The 17,884-nt window shown below is 31.9% G+C and overlaps 1 protein-coding gene across 3 annotated transcripts in view; it reads right to left on the bottom strand.

The window, feature by feature from the left end:
- The window catches only part of LOC114325085 (rap guanine nucleotide exchange factor 2-like), an 849,570-nt gene that overhangs the window by 705,908 nt on the left and 125,778 nt on the right, over nucleotides 1-17,884 (bottom strand). For all 3 annotated transcript variants that reach the window (XM_050660024.1, XM_050660022.1, XM_050660023.1), the window contains exon 2: nucleotides 2,189-2,245. The gene's annotated coding sequence lies outside the window, so the exon portion shown is untranslated. The remainder of the gene's footprint in view (nucleotides 1-2,188; nucleotides 2,246-17,884) is intronic.

Here is a 17,884-nt window from a genome sequence, read left to right on the forward strand (position 1 = left end):
ATTTGACACCTTATTTGTCATTTTACCTAGTATAATGACGGAGAAGTAAACGTTATTATTCTATTATTCTTGTAGGTTCATTTAACATTGATTGAAATTATGAAAGAAATATATAGAAAACAGCATGGCAACACTGTGAAGCACAAACATAAAAATTCAGCCACATTCAGCTGTGCGTTACATAGGGTGCTTTAATATCCAAGATGTCCAAAATTTCATGGACATCGCATACTTTAAACGAAGAAGTGCTGCATAGAATAGGCAAAGAAAATATCGAGGGCAAGAGGGGACTTTGAAGGAGAAGGTTATCATGGCGCTACGATTATAGAGTTTTCATTTTTCTAGTAATAACTGCCCTCAAAATTTTGTTTTTACTGTACCAAGATATGCCTATACTATTTCGTAGTATGTTTTCATTGAATCTAACTACGCCGTATTTCGAGTTCCCCCACAATAAATGTGTGCGTTTAGTCTAATTAAAAAGTACTGAGTACTTCTGCCGTGTAACCGATTTAGTATTATAACCAGATACGCACTTTCTTTTTAGACGTACCTATTAAAAATGTTTATATTAACATTTAGTAAATTGTTTGACTACAACTCGCATTTACGGAAAGGTCTTTTATTTTTGTACCTCTTCTACTTGATTGTTTCTTTTTTGCCGTCCAGATCAAATTCGATTTCAATCTGAGTTTGAGGGTCAGGGATTTGTCTTTTTCTTTTAGGGTTACGTGTTCTATTTTACTTATATCCCTTACTTTTTGGATTTTTCCATATGTTCTTAAGTTGGCAAGTTTGATGCAGTTTTCCTGCAACCACTTTAAGAGGCCTATTTTGTTTACCTTCAAACGCCACTAAAAATCTGTGACGTTTAGCGTCTTTGTTAGATTTCTGTAGCTATCTTCGTTGTTTATATTCTTTTTTAAGTTTCCACCTGCTAGCATACTAGTTTCAAAAGATATGTATTTACAGTATACTACAATAGCAGTCCTTTTTTCAACTTCTGGATATGTTCGTTTTTTCGACTGTCATTGTCCCACTCTGTATGTTGTAAATTCATACTCATTCGTATCTCTTAATTAGCAGAAATTATAAAACGGGTATGACATTTTTGTTCCGTTATCGGATCGTATAATACCAAATAAACAATTTATCAACATATAAATATGATATCAATCGATTAATTTTGCATTGTCTATTTCGAATGTTATTAAATATCTAGTCGCAATATTGCAGTAAACATTGTTTATGACATAATCGGAAAAATATATTACGGCTGGTATTCATAGAGGCCTGGATCCCACGTACCAAAAAAAGTTTATTTAGCAAGCTGAAAATTTGTTAATAACTTAACTGTGTCTAGTCAGACAAACTTTGATGTATGGGAACATGGGAACAGGGGAAGTTTTAATTGTGGAACGTGATTTTAATTATGGAGCGTGTCATCCTGACAAGTCTATGATTGTGAAAACTAGCAGGTTGTTTTTACGTTTATTCAATAGCAAACTTTATATGAAAAAATGTTTGTCCGACAAATATGTTGGGCATTTTAACTAGTCCGACACGTAGAACATGTCAAATGACAGGAATTATGTTGGTGATAAATATAAGTCTGATTTTTGCATGAGAGTTTAATTAAAGGGTAACAAATCAATTGGCAGTTCTGTCCGACAAAATACATGGGACGTTTTGGTAGTCTGACGTTCGAAACCTATAACATATACCACAATTAAAACTTCCCCTGTTCCAGTGTTTCCGTACATCAAAGTTTGTCCGACTAGGTACCGTTAAGCTATTAACAAATTTTCAGCTTGCTATTACTGATTTTTTTATACGCGGGATCTAGGCCTAATATGTTCATAGGGAGATATAACGAACAGAGAATTACTAAAATTCACAAAAACTGAAACCAAACAGGATGAAATGAGTTAGGAAAAAGTTAATAATGAGATTCTTTAAGGACCACCAATGCCACGAATCTACCCGTGCCTTATCCTGTCCATTTTTGTGCGTATACTATATAGTTTTCCTGGAGGAAAACTATAAAAGAAAACTATAAACCTTGTAGGACAGTAAAATACAAAATTAGGTAAAATGCTGGTTATTCATGTGATTAGGTGCATTGTTCCTCTAATAAATAAAAAGAAAAGAAAAAAAACTTGAATAAACAAGAATGATGATCACTTACCAATAGTTATATAAAATAATGAACTGAATCAGTCAGGATAGTAATTGCATCTCACATCTGAAAAAATAAATAAATAAATAAGAATGTAAGTTACATGTGTCATAACTTGTTATTTTTATTAAGCAAACAACAAACTAGAAACAGGTAATAATAGAACCAGAAGTCTGGATACTAGCCCGATCAAAGGACAATCTGACCCCAAAAAAAATAAAAGAAGGATGAAAATTTGGAAATAGGTAGTTGAAATTGTCTATTATTATATAACAAAAAGTTTACAATTTTACATCCCCCCATTTTACAAAAATGGAGGAGACACCCCCTTCTCAGGGGTGAAAAATATACATTCAAAATAAGTCCGGAATTAGATAAAATGACTAATTCCCAACAACTTTTGTTCTATAGAGTTTTTTCACTAAGTCAATACTTTTCGAATTATTTGCGAGTGAAGATGTTTATTTTTAACAAGAAAAACATGTTTTTGGATGGGTTTTCGCAAATACCTCAAAAAGTAAGTATTTTATCGAAAAAAAATATTCACAGCAAAAATATAACTTATAAAAAATTTTAAAAAATGGTGTAGGCATGAAGTCTATACACCCAGTAGAAGCAGCGTTGTAGCTAATGAAAAGTAGGTTCTTCTTCGTCAAATTCCAAATCGAATATTTCAATGTGCAATAATCAAAAAACGAAGTACTTTTCGGGGAAAATTCATTATAACTTTTTTAAAGTGTGTAAAAAAGGTTTATTTTTGTTTTTCAAAAAAAGTTCTAACATTAGAGGTAAGTGAGTTATGCTCAAAATATTGTTGGTCCCTCTTATTTTCTGGTAAAAATAATCACGAAAATCGCCCCCTAATTAGCACCCCAAATAAATTTAATCGTTATCGCTTCATAAGTTACTTTGATTATGTATTCTCTGGGTCTAGGACGTTTCATTGCCGCCGTTTCGATGCCGCCAGTTCGATGCCGATGCCGGCCGATTCATCGCCAGTCAATTAATCGTTATCTGATAGATTTCCGAATTTTCGACAGTTACAATTATTAGTTATTTTTAGTATTAATTAGGAATTCTAAAAAATGCGAGATATGACGGCGATGAAATGGACTGGCGATGAACCGGCGGCATCGAAACGGCCGGCGATGAACCGGCGGCATCGAAACGTCCCATTCCGGTATTCTCTATATGATCTGTAAGTTTCATGTTCAAAAGCGCCTATTTTTGAAAAGACTGTAGTTAAAATGGCTTGAACGAATAACTAATCACGAGTTTAGGCAAATTTTGAACAGCCATAGCATAACCATTTTTGTCTAAGAAGAAAACAAAAAATCCAAAATATGCAGAAAAGTAAAACGTACATTTTATTACTCTTTGAGATTTTTGGTATTACTAATAATTTTTAAGTTAACTTGAAAAAAATTGTAATTTTTTTTCGAAATTAAAAAAAACGTTTTATTTTAAAACTAATTTTTTCCAAAAATGAGCACTTTAAACCAATGAAACGTATAGATCATATAAATAATACATAATTAAAGTAACTTGTAAAGCGGTAACGATTAATTTTATTTGGGAAGCTAATTACGGGGTGATTTTCGTAATTTTTTGACCAAAAAATAAAAGGGACCAACAACATTTTGAGCGTAACTCGCTTACTTCAGAAGTTTTTTGAAAAACAAGGATAAACCTTTTTTTACACACTTTAAAAAAGTTCTAATGAGTTTTCCCCGAAAAGTCCTCCGTTTTTTGGTTATTTCACGATGAAATATTCGATTTGGAATTTGACGAATAAGAACCTACTTTTCATTAGCTACAACTCTGCTTCTACTGAGTCTAGAGTCTTCATGCATACACCATTTTTTTCTTGTTTTTCTAAGCTATATTTTTACTAAGAATATTTTTTTCGATAAAATACTTATTTTTTGAGTTATCTGCGAAGAACCGTCCAAAAACATGTTTTATTTTTGTTAAAAATGAACATATTCACTCGCAAATTACTCGAAAAGTATTGACTTAGTAAAAAAACTCTATAGAACAAAAGTTGCTTAGAATTAGTCATTTTATTCAATTCCGGACTTATTTTGAACATATGTTTTTTCACCCCGTGAAAATATTTTTCACCCCGTATTTCCCAATTTTTGTAAAATGGAGGGGATGTAGAATTGTACATTTTTTCTTATATAATAATATAAACAATTTCAACTACATTCCCAGATTTTCATCCTTCTTTTATTTTTTTGGAGGTTTTCGAAAAGTTTTGTTTTCATTTTGTTCGCAAGAAGAACAAAAAATACACTTTCTTCAAATAAACTTTATCCGATGCCTAGATTTTGTGTCATTTTGGAAGTACTAATGAAATAAAAAATTTTAGTAGTTCCAAAATGACACAAAATCTAGGCATCGGATAAAAAAGCTTATTTGAAGAAAGTGTATTTTTTTGTTCTTCTTAATGGCGGTACAGGCTCGTTTTTTTAATATTGTATTTAATTACAGAGTAATTTTCACATATTAATATATTTTTCAAATTGGGATCTGTACCGCCATTCTTTATTATATTACGAATACGTGTGCCAAATATCTCGAAAAAATATTCAAAATTACAGCCGCAATCTTGGAACGCGTTTTCGCTACCTGTTGATCGCTACTATTTCCTCTTAAAATATTTTTAGGCATTATTATTTAGGTTAGCCAATTGTTCATCATTTTCTGAAGTTGTTGCCCGTAAGGCGTAAGGTAAATGTTTTACTCATTGTTTTAAAATCACATTTAGAGGAAAATTACCTTGTGCAATCATGATGTAACATGCATAATATAATAAAATTTTTCATGAATTTACCATGACATTTTCTTTCATACCTGTCTCGTGTCCTCTAACATATTAGCCACTCAATCATACAACGGCATTCATCGCAATTGTAATACAAAAGACACTTCTTCACCGTTATACCCATTCGCTAAATGCGACTTTTACATTTCTAAGCTTTTATTACTTTTCTGTCTCCTGTTTAGTTTTTTTTCTTGTTTCTGTTACGAGCTATAAACTTAACGCTGCTTGAGATGCACTCATGTATCTGATTACGAATGGCAATGCAGGATTAACTTGTAATAAATAAAAGTACAGTTAATGAATATTTCGATCGTAACACTTTTGTGGAAATGTCAACCGTGTAATTTGTACAACGGTGTCAGTGACTCTTCATGGATAATTAAATGTATTTTATTTCAAGATATAAAATCGAAAAATCAAAAAATTAACAAATAGTTACTTTTTATAATACATACCTAACATTTACATATTATAAACTCTTCTATAAATTATATTTTGAACCATAAGTAACTGAGATAATTTTTTAGACCGGGCAGTATCGTCGCCCCCGCTAGCGAAATTATTCCGATTCGATTTTTTTGCACAAACTTACTCAAAAAGAGGTTTTTATAACATATCCACAGGGTGCCGGGGGTGCCGTGGTCGAAAAATTGTTTAAACAATTTTTTAAACAAATTCACAAAAATAATATTTTTATTTTGAACCAAATTTTTTTTAGATAAATTGGCTTATTCTGAGCAAAAGAGGTCTCTTGTTATTTTTTTCTAAAATTGATTGTTGTCGAGTTATCTGCGATTAAAAATTTGAAAAATGCGAAAATAGCCATTTTCAATGCTTAATAACTCGAGTAAACATTATTATTATGAAATTCAAAAAGTGACCAAATCAAGTTTCAAACCCTTTCTTCAAGGTTCTGAAGAGATCTTTGTCATTATTTTATTACAAAGCTGTTTTTAAGTATTAATAATTAGCGCTATAGTCCAGGATGTATCCGTCGCCCCCGTTAGTGAAATTATTCCGATTCCATTTTTTTTGCAGAAACTTACTCAAAACGAGGTCCTTATAACATATCCACAGGGTGCCGGGCGGTGCCGTGGTCGAAAAATTGTTTAAACAATTTTTTTTAAACAAATTCACAAAAATATATTTTTTTTATTGCGAACGATTTTTTTTAGATAATTTGGGTTATTTAGAGCAAAAAAGGTCTCTTGTGATTTTTCTCTAAAATTGATTGTTGTCGAGTTATATGGCCATTTTCACATTTTTCAAATTAAAAATCGCGTATAATTGGACAACAATCAATTTTAGAAAAAAATCACAAGAGATATTTTTTGCTCAGAATGTCCCAAATTATCTAAAAAAAATTTGTTCGAAGTGAAAAAATTATTTTTGTGAATTTGTTTAAAAAAATTGTTTAAACAATATGTTATAAGGACCTCGTTTTGAGTAAGTTTCTGCAAAAAAATGGAATCGGAATAATTTCACGAACGGGGGCGACGCGCGACGGATACATCCTGGACTATAGCGCTAATTGTTAATAATTAAAAATAACAGCTTTGTACTAAAATAATGACAAAGATCTCTTCAGCACTTTGAAGAAAGGGTTTGAAACTTGATTTGGTCACTTTTTGAATTCCATTATAATAATGTTTACTCGAGTTATTAAGTCTTGAAAATGGCCATTTTCGCATTTTTCAAATTTTTAATCGCATATAACTAGACAACAATCAATTTTAGAAAAAATGACAAGAGACCTTTTTTGCTCAGAATAAGCCAATTTATCTAAAAAAATTGGTTCGAAATGAAAAAATTATTTTTGTGAATTTGTTTAAAAAAAATGTTTAAACAATTTTTCGACCACGGCACCGCCCGGCACCCTGTGGATATGTTATAAAAACCTCTTTTTGAGTAAGTTTGTGCAAAAAAATCGAATCGGAATAATTTCGCTAGCGGGGGCGACGATACTGCCCGGTCTATTTATAAGGTTTTATTAACATTTTTAATAGAAAGTTTTACATTTATGACATACCTAATATTCTTCACTAGGTTATATTTACATGAAAAATAAAAAAAATAGAGAATTTGCAGGAAGAAATGATACAATTATTATACGAGTAAAAAAAATTCCAACGAAGATATAAAGACGTAGAAACAATGATTATGAAGCTTGAAGCTAAAGCACAACATACAAGAAGCAGAAGAGGAAGCATTAGAACCTGAAATAATAAAAAGAAATAAGAAGTTTAAATCAAAGATGCCTTGGTTTACCAAAGACTTATTCTTCTACGACACTACAGCCTAAATTTAGCCTTGGCCTCCTTTATTTTTTGCCTTCACCCTTGCTTGTCTGTGGCTGCTCTTCTCCATACACGGACTGTGTCTTCCCAGCGCTTTCGTGGCTTCCCAACCGGTCTCTTTCCCTACATTCTAGCGTTCAGTCCTTTTTTTTTGGTAGCCTATCCTTAGGAACCATGCTTCATTTACTTAGCATGCTATTGGTCGAATTAAGGATTTATATATTGTAATGTTACAAATACAAGTCTGGCTAATTGGCTCTGCCAAAGCCATTTTTCAAAAAAAAATGTTACAAACGTCACATCTTTGTTATTTTATTTTTAAATAATTCTTTTATTTTATTTTCTTTAATATTTCATCAACAATAATTTTCTTCTATTTATTTTACCAGTTTTCTTCGTTAAAAACTCGTTGGCGCCCTCTTTGATTATTCTCTTTTATTATCCTCTTTTATTGTCCTCTTTTATTATCTTTTTTTATTATCTTCTATTTACTATATCTCTTTCCATTTAAATCATCGATTGAACATACTGAACTTACTCTGTAAGTATCTGTCTCAATACGGAACATGCCTACCACTGCCTATGTCGCACTGTCATGAAAGTGACACTTGATCCCTACTCGCTGTCATTTCAATTCTCCAAATGGCGGCGGTAATCTTATAAAAGGCATGTAATGTGAAAAATAAATCATTTTTATTCAAATCATCTTTCTCTTGCGGTAAGAAAATTCATTATTATTTTTTTAACTACATTTCTCTATCTAACATTTTTTCTATTATTTTTTATATCTAACCTCCAATGTCAGACCATGTGTTCTGATATTTTAGTTTTAAATATATCTTTTTAATTTACATGTATGCACGTTTAGTAATCAAAATTTTAACTATTCTCCTCATCTAAATTCCATTTAATTTACCCTTGCCATCTACTAGTTTCTGAATACTATTTGGCAAAGGTACATTTTGGGTTTTCTTTTTGATGTTTGATATGTGTTTTTATCTTATAGTTTTTTGGATAGAAATCACTTTTCTCCCTCGGGAGCCTCAAGCCAACCTCACCGGTGATGGAACTATCGCGAAATAATAACGTGAGACCATGACATCCAGACTACAGCATCCAACATCTGCAGCTAGGGCCACAACATCTGCCCAGGTCAAGATAAGTTCACAGTAGTACCATTAAACATCAAGAAGTTACCATCAATACCAAAAGCCATAAGTATAATCTACAAATTGTTAGTTTTTGGCAAGAATTTGAATATATTTGTTAATGCAACTTTACAAGTCATATTTTTATTATATTTTTATGAACAATAAACATGATTAGTTAAAATTATTGTTTTGTTTGCTTCCATTCCAATTTTCATAGTTCATATCTAAGGTTAGGACAAGACGAACACACACCTGAGTAACTAAGCTAAGCTGAGGGTGTAGCGATGGCTATCTTGGATTATTAGAATAATATTTGCGAATATTGTTTTAATTAGCTGGGGTAGTCCATCGCCTTATTTCGTTTCAAGATATTCATCTTTGTATTTCGGTGGACACTTTTAGACCCAAATATATGGGAGAGGGCAAAATAAGCTCCGTTTACTTGCGTTATTCTTTTACGTATTTCTTCATCTGCTGTTCTGGTTTACCAAAGACGTTAATCAACAATGCTGCGAGAAGAAAACAGCTTTTTGCAGACACAAAGTCTGGAAAACCGCAGAATCGTACCAGAAATAAAAAAAATGAAGAAAATGCACAAATTGCACAAGCAAAGACATATATCTACCACTGGAGGGCATTCACAAACAGATTAAGATCAGATTTCCAATGCTCAACAAACAGAAAATGTACTACAAAATTATATATCCAAATACAACCATTTAATATCTATTACCTTCGGTTTAATCTAATTTCCCTTTCTGTTTGCGGTTAACTCGTAACGAAAAGTTAAACTTATGACAGTATAAATTATACATCACGATCATTCCAAAATTATAACCGTAACGGCTTTTGTTGCTTCCTCGTAAAAAACACGCACGTGAATAATTTGTATGACAAACGAGGAATTAATTATTTCTACAGAGAACAAACAAGATTTTTTGATTTTGATAGATATCATATCACAAGAGGGAAGTGATTTTGTAACAATGTTTGAGGTTTTTTAATGTGAACCTGACAATAATGCATGAATCCCAGACAAATGTAGTTAAGTAAATTAATATCGAACTGCACTGCATGTTTATAAATTATTATATTCTTTGTATCTTACGATAAAAAATATAACAATAAGAAAAATGTTCAGAAAAGCGAAAGAAAAAGAAGAAATGAGAAGCTGCGAAGAAATCTGCAGTTCTCTAGAGACTCAGTTAAAGTACGGTACGGTATGGTACGGTATTTCTTTTTCATATTCTTCTTCTTATTGCGCCGTCTCCTTTCGAAGGTTGGCGATAAAAATGACAATTTTAGTTTTGGAAACTGCTGCCCCAATTATTTCTGCGGATGATCGGTCAAACCATCTCCTCAGGTCCGTCAGTCACAAGTTCTGGCGTCTTCCTACTCATCCTTTTCTCTGTCTTCTTCTTCAGGTGCCGTCCTCGTTCCGAAGTTTGGCTATCATCAAGGCTATGCGTATTTTTGATACCGTAGATCTAAATAATTGGCAGCTGCTGCACTTGTACCAATCTCTTAAATTCTTCAACCATGAATGTTTTCTTCTGCCAATGGATCTTTTACCTATTATTTTTCCCTGAATAATTAATTGTAGTAGCTGGTACTTTTGTCCCCTCATTATATGTCCCAAGTATTGCAGTTTGCGCTTTTTAATAGTAAGCGCAAGTTCTTTTTCTTTCTGCATCCTTCGCAACACTTCCATGTTTGTCACTCTCTCTGTCCACGATATTCTCAGTATCCTGCGGTACATCCACATCTCGAATGCTTCTATTTTCCTTGTATCGATCTTTTTCAGTGTCCAAGCTTCCATTCCATAGAAAAGAACTGACAGCACGTAACATCTCATCAGGCGAATTTTGAGATTTAAACTTAGCTCTCTTCCGCATAAAACTGTTTTCATTTTGGTAAAAGTAGCTCTAGCTTTTTCTATTCTGATCTTGATTTCTTCAGAGTTGTCGTTGTTTTCATTAATCACAGTTCCCAGGTAATTATATTTTTCTCTGTGCTTTACCTTAAAATATGATTTGAAGTAATTCATATCTTTCACCTCTCAACACATAGCCCACGTACTTTATTTTTCTTTCTGATTATTAGTAGAGATGTTGAAAAAGTATCTATTTGTTACAAAGTACTCGTTACTTACGAATACCGAAAGTAACGATAACTGTCCAGAGAGGAAAATCGTTACTTTGATTACTTTGATTACTCTGATTACTTCGTACCAATCGTATCAGAGCGAGTAACGACTATTGTATCTACAACCAGTACACTTAATTACTTTTTACCAATCGTATCTCAACGAGTAACGGACGGGACCGGTATTTTTCGAGTGTTATCGAACATCGTTATCGGTATGAAGCGTTTTAAGGTTGTGAGGACCTAGTCAGAAATATGATTCTCGATATGATTACCGGTACTCAAATACAAAAGTAACAAAAGTAATCATAGTAATCAAAGTAACGAATACTATAAATGATTACTTTATACAAAAGTATCGATTTGTAACGAATACTCGAAAGTAACTATAATCAACATCACTAATTATTAGTAGTTCTTGTTGTTTACTCATGCTCCGAAGTACCTACCTCATTGTTAGTAACTTTTTGTGTCTATGATATTCTCAGCATGCCGTCTGTATATACATCTCAAAAGCATCTACTCTTTTTTCTATTTCAGAGTCCATTGTCCAAGTTTCACAGCCATACAGGAAGACAGAAAACAAGTAACATCTGATCATACACAATAATACACATACTCCAGGGAAATAAGGCAAAAATATACCATGTTCGGGACACTTGAGCAGCCAGGTTGCAAATGGGTTTTTTGGGTACTATATACCTAATACATTATACATACAAAAATGCCCGTCACAGTTCGGACGAGAAATTTAGTTATTAACAAATAAGTGTCAAAAATGGCAGTTTTTTCGTTTAAATCGCTACGGGTAAAAATAGGGTAATTAAATATCTTACTTATACCATTATTCTCGTAGTAGATGAGCCAAGGTTTAAAATGGCAGTTTTTGAATTTCGGTTCGATCATTTGTTGCTTCAGAAATTGCAAAATAAGACTAAAATTTCGAAAATAAAAAAATTGCTATAACTTTTGTGAAAATGATCTTAAGACTTTCATATTGCACGAAAAGTTGAGACAAACAGTCCATATAATGCACAAAAATTTTTAAGACGATTCGTCAATTAGTTTAAATTTTATTCAATTTGTTTATCCCAATGAGCTTTTTTTTCGCAATAATATTGTTCAGAAAATAGTAATGTAACAGCAATTTTGTGAAAACCACATGAAAGAAGAAAAGTGATGATTTCAAAGTATTTTAAAAAATCATTAAAAAGTAATTTTTATCATTACGAAAACATATTACTAAAGTAGGGTCATTTTTAGTTCATAAACAATTTGAATAACTTTGTTAATATTGACTGTAGATTAAAACTACTTTGGGATTTGAAAATCTGGTGTTTTTATACGAATTTTCAAAAAAAAAACACTTTTTGCCTAGGTTAATTACAGTCAAAGTTAGCCACTTTTTTTATTTAATTGACAGCTACTTTGTTTATAACAATTAAGCAACCCAACTAGTGTCATTTCCAAGTTGAAGGTATATAGTTTATGTGTAAAAGTTTGAGTAAACTTTAAACTTCAACAGAGTTGTTAATAAAGCTTTAAAAATAACTTTCTAACGAAATCGATTTGTGGTCGGTGGAAATGAATTATTAAAATCCGTGCACTCAAAAAATGAAACTGATTCTTCAAACATATGCTGCGATTAATATCTCCAGAGCTTGTTGATGGATTTTGATCCTAATTTTTTTAAATTGTATGTACTCGTAGTCTTGTATACCCTATTCCACGAACATACGCCTGTTTTGGATTACTTCGACAACGAATATTTTACTGTGCAAAATAAGAAGAACGAAAGTAAATTGCAAATTACATTGTTGTTTATTGGAATAATTATTAGCGCCATTTACTTTCGTACTTCTTATGTTGCACAGTAAAATATTCGTTGTCGAAGTAATCCAAAACAGGCGTATGTTCGTGGAATGGCCCATAGAGTACGTTATGTACGTAAATCCCCACCTAACATTTCAAAATGTTAGGGGCAGTTCCCCTTATCACTCAGGGATATGAAAAATAGATTACGACCGATTCTAAGACCTATCCAATATACATATATAATTTCATAAAAATCGGTCAAGCGGTCTCGGAGGAGTATGACAACTAACACTGTGACAGGAGAATTTTATAGATGTAAATATATAGATTGGTATTAACAAATAGGGGTTGGTGATGGAAAAGTGTAAATTAAGAGTTGTATGTATTTTTTAATCATACATCATATAAAATTAAGATAGACAATTTTGTCCAAAAAAATAAAAAAAAATGTCAGGGGGGCAACCCCCCTTATAACTTATGGATATGAAAAATAGATTAAAACCTATTCTCAGTCCCATAGAATACACTTGTAAAATTTCATAAAAATCGGCCAAGCCGTTTCGGAGTAGTATGGTAACTAACACTGTTACAGGAGAATTTTATGTATATTGAAGTAACTGTGAATTAAATAATAAAAGTGGCCAACTTTGACCGTAATTAACATAGGCGAAAAGTTTTTTTTTTTGAAAATTTGTGTAAAAATACCAGCTTTTGAAATTCCAAGGTAAATTTACTCTACAGTCAATATTAACAAAGCTATTCAGATTGTTTTCAAGCCAAAAATGACTCTACTTTAGTAAAATGTTGTTGTAGTGACAAAAATTACTTTTTAATGATTTTCTTCAATAATTTGAAAACAAGACTATTGTTCTTTCATGTGGTTTTCACAGAATTTCTATATAATTATTATTCTCTGAACAATAACATTACAAAAAGAAGCTCTTTGGGATAAACAAATTGAATAAAATTTAAACTAATTGACGAATCGTCTTATAATTTTTTGTGCAGTATATGGACTCTTTGACTTAACTTTTTTGTGAAATATAAAAGTCGTAAGGTCACTTTCGCGAAAGTTATAGCAAATTTTTTATTTTCGAAATTTTAGTTTTATTTTGCAATTTTCAAAGCAACAAATCATCGGACCAAAATAAAAAACTGCCGTTTTAAACATTGGCTCATCTACTAAAAGAAGAATGCTATAAATGAGATATTTAATTATCCTATTTTTACCTGTAGCGATTTAAACGAGAAAACTGCCATTTTTGACCCTTATTTGTTAATAACTAAAATTCTCGTCCGAACTGTGACGGGCATTTTTATATGTGCAACCCATATGTATGTATAACCCATTTGCAACCTGGCTGCTCAAGTGTCCCGACAAAAACCTTATTTCCACATTTCCAACAAACATGTTTGTTTTGTTGTTATTTTTTTTAAACCCTGTAGATTTAAGTAATTATTATTGTATATTATAATTGAAAAAAGAAAAGAACAAGAAAAAAAAGAGAAAAGGAAAAGAAAAAAAAACTAAGAAGATGTAAACCTCCGAGATGTTGAATTGGGTTTATGTCTTAGCGTAGTAAAAAAAACAATAAAAAATAATAAGAAACAATAATAAAAAAAAAACAAATTAAAAATTATAAAAAAAAAATACAAAAAAAATAATAAAAATTTACAAAAAAAATATTTACAACAAAAACAGTGTATTATTTAGATAATAATTGTAAGATGTTAGTTTGTTATGTATTTAGAGTTAGAAATGCAGAAAAAATTCCTCTGATTGAAAAAACAAATTTGTTTGTTTTTAAAATAACAAAATGTCTGGCTAATTGGCTCGGCCAAGGCCATCAAATTCACAGAAAAAAAAGGTTGCAAAATTGAAATGGAGATTTGCCGGACACAATATAAGACACAAAGACTGACAAAGAAGACCGATGGTACAAAATTCATATAAATTTTAGATTGTGGGAATATAAACGAAGCAGAGGAAGGCCCCAAATGAGATGGGTAGATGGGTAGAAGAAGCACGTAGGCTCTAGGTAGATGATTGTAGCGACAGACAGAGAAGAATGGAAAATTATTTGGGAGGCCTATGTCCAACGATAGATCGAAGAAGGCTAATTAGATAGGTAGATAGATAGCTCTGTCTCAAAGTGGAATTGTGTCTTTGTGTCAGATCGTGTTTCTGCCGAGTATGTCATTATTGATATGATGACTGTTTTGTAAATTATGTCTTTCTCTTTTCTCATATTTTTATTTCTCCATATTGTTTCATTCAGGCAACTTGCGGCTCTGTTTTCTCTATTCGATTTATCTTCTACTTCTGTTTCGAGCTTACAGTAGCTAGATAGTATAATGAATAGGTATAAAAGAACGTATGTTTTTTTGAAATGACTGCAAGTCTATTTTTTTATTATGTGTATTTTATCAAAAAATATATTTCTGATTTTTTGTAGATTTTCGCTTAGACGGTTTGATTTCGCAAAGTTTTGAAGCACTCGTTTAATCAACAGGTGTATTATATTTGTCTTAAGAGAAGTTCGGCTCCTGGATCATAAAATATATTGAACTTCGTTCAACATCGTCGATTCCTCATCTCATCTAAACGTGCACTATTTGTTTAAATTGTCATGTTCTCGGAAAACTGTAAAACTAATTTTGCTTCCCAACCAAGTGATACGACTAGAGACGACAAAAGCAATTTGTGGAATCATTCACAGTTATGCACTAAATACACTAAACTAGGGCAGATTTTAAGATTTTTTCATCTTGAAGAATGTTAGGTCTTCTATTTTAGAGGCGTTCAAGTATCTATTACGTAACGAACGCCATTTTTGACCCCCCACCCACCATGCAACGCACCGGAACGTTTTTGTGTACCCCTTTAGACCAGGCTGTATCGTCGCCCCCATTAGGTAAATTATTCTGATTCGTTTTTTATGTACAAACTTACCCAAAAAGAGGTCCTTATAACAAATCCACAGGGTACCGGGAGCGGGAGGTGCCGCGGCCGGAAAATTGTTGGCACCAGATAAAATAAGATGCACCATTGGACTGCCGGAATGGTGGATCTCTTTCGCATTCACATTGACGGCCGCCTCAATACGCTGTTAGCGCTCATTGTTAATAATTAAAAATAACAGCTTAGTAATAAATTAATGACACAAATTTCTTCAGGATCATATAAGAGGGGCTTTAAACTTTGATTTAGTTACTTCCTGACCTTCATAATAATAATTTTTAACCGAGTTATTAAGCCTTTTGAAAATCGCCATATTCACGTTTTTCAATTTTTAAATCGCGTATAACGCGATAACAATCAATTTTAGTGACGATACCGTCTGGTCTACTTCTCTATTTAAATGTTACATAATTAACTCATATTTTAAAGTAAGGAGAGTAAAATATGGACGGGGTCGAGTTCGCTCCCAATGGTAAGAATTTTACCTGAACTAAAAAAGGTAGAGTCCGAATTGGCTCCCATAGACAAAATTTATTTTACCTAAACATGTCGAAAATATCACCCAGCGTTGTCACTTCTTTCAAATTTTCTCTTTTTGTTAGAAACAGGTACCTTCCTAGAAATATCTATGGGAAAGGAGGAAGACCTAACCCTTCGGTCCTAACTTAACTTTCGGGTATTAGAGTGTAGAGCGCAAACCGGCCGATTTCAGGTAAGAGCGCAAAACGGTCGAGCGCATACCGGCCGACACCGATAATTTGTGTTAAAATTGCCACATATGCCAATGTTGAACTAAAACAAACTCTAAAAGTATTTGTCTAAAAGTATAATTTTCCTATAAAAAGTCTATATCACTATGTGAATTTCCTAAGCAGTATAAATATTACAAGATTTGGCAACAATGTCTAATGTTTCCGCGATTATATGAGAGCCTACCCGCATTCATGCGGGAGCCAATTCGTACCCTTCTAAAATATACCTAAACGAAGCGGAGCGAACTCGACATCACCCTAAAATATGACTCAAGTAAACGTTTACGAAAGGCAAGTTACCTGCCCAATTTACTTGCTTTCTTACTGCCTTCATGTGTACCGGCCTTAGTCCCAAATTCTTGAAATATACTGTACATGTTTTACCTGTTATATCAATTCAGTAATTATTTACGTACATACATATACAGTGAGCACGTAAAGGTTGGAATAAATTCATTTGCTCGGGAATGGATAACTTTGGAAAAAAATCCCGAAACAGGTCAATTTGTATTTTTAAATTACGACTTTTTGGCATGTATATCATACTAGTGACGTCACGCATCTGGGCGTGATGACGTCATCGATGATTTTTTTAAATGAGAATAGGGGTCGTGTGATAGCTCATTTGAAAGGTAATTCAATTTTCTATTCAGTTATATAAACATTACCATAATTATTTATACAGGGTGTCCAAAAAAATATTTTTGGATTAAATTTATTGACATAAAAAGAAGATTGTATTTAATTTATTTAGTTCAAATACATTTTACTGCTCTCAGAAAACTGAAAAAAATATTTATTTGAAAAATAATCATTGCTTTTCGCTTAAATTAAATGTTCAAACTATCACGAGGCTGGTGGGTGGCGACTTTAATATTGAATTTAAGAAAAAAACAATATTTATTTGCCAAATAAACATTTTTTTACTGTTTTCTGATAGCAGTAAAATGTACTTTGAATTAAATAAATTACACACTTTCTTCTTTTTATGTAAATAAATTTAATTCAAAACAATTTTTTCGAACACCCTGTATAACTAATTATGTTAATGTTTATATTACTGAATAGAGAATTGAATTACCTTTCAGATGAGCTATCACACGACCCCTATTCTCATTTAAAAAAATCATCGATGACGCCATCACTCCCAGATGGGTGACGTCACTAATATGATATATATGTCAGTAAGTCGTAATTTTAAAATAAAAATTGACCTGTTTTGGGATTTTTTTCCAAAAACGTCCATTTTCGAGAAACTGAATTTATTCCAACTTTTACGTGCTCACTGTATATCGATTAACCAATGCAACCAATTTTACATTCAACGTTTAAACTATAGTGGAAATTGTATAATAAATTAGTGCAAATATTAACTTCAATATGAAATAACATCAGGCAATAATGATCTGAAATTAATTAATACAGAACTAATTTATATATTGAGAGTAATTTATTGAAATATATTTTAACAAAAATTATCAAATCAGTTTTAGTATTATCAAGAGACGATTCAAAAAGTCAGAATATATTATTTTTACACCCAATTTTTAAAATTACGAGTATTATGACAAGAAGATAATAGTTTTCTAAAATAAAATTCGAATTTTTAAGTTATAGGCCGTATAAATGCGATCGTATAAATCCATTTCCTATGAGAAAAAACGACTTTTTAAGCTCATTAAATCCTATAATACCTTGAGATATCATATTTGACTTTAGGTGCATCAGTCACTACTTATCAATACCTTTCAAA

Source organism: Diabrotica virgifera, chromosome 9 (assembly GCF_917563875.1).
Source record: "Diabrotica virgifera virgifera chromosome 9, PGI_DIABVI_V3a".
Taxonomy (NCBI): domain Eukaryota; kingdom Metazoa; phylum Arthropoda; class Insecta; order Coleoptera; family Chrysomelidae; genus Diabrotica; species Diabrotica virgifera.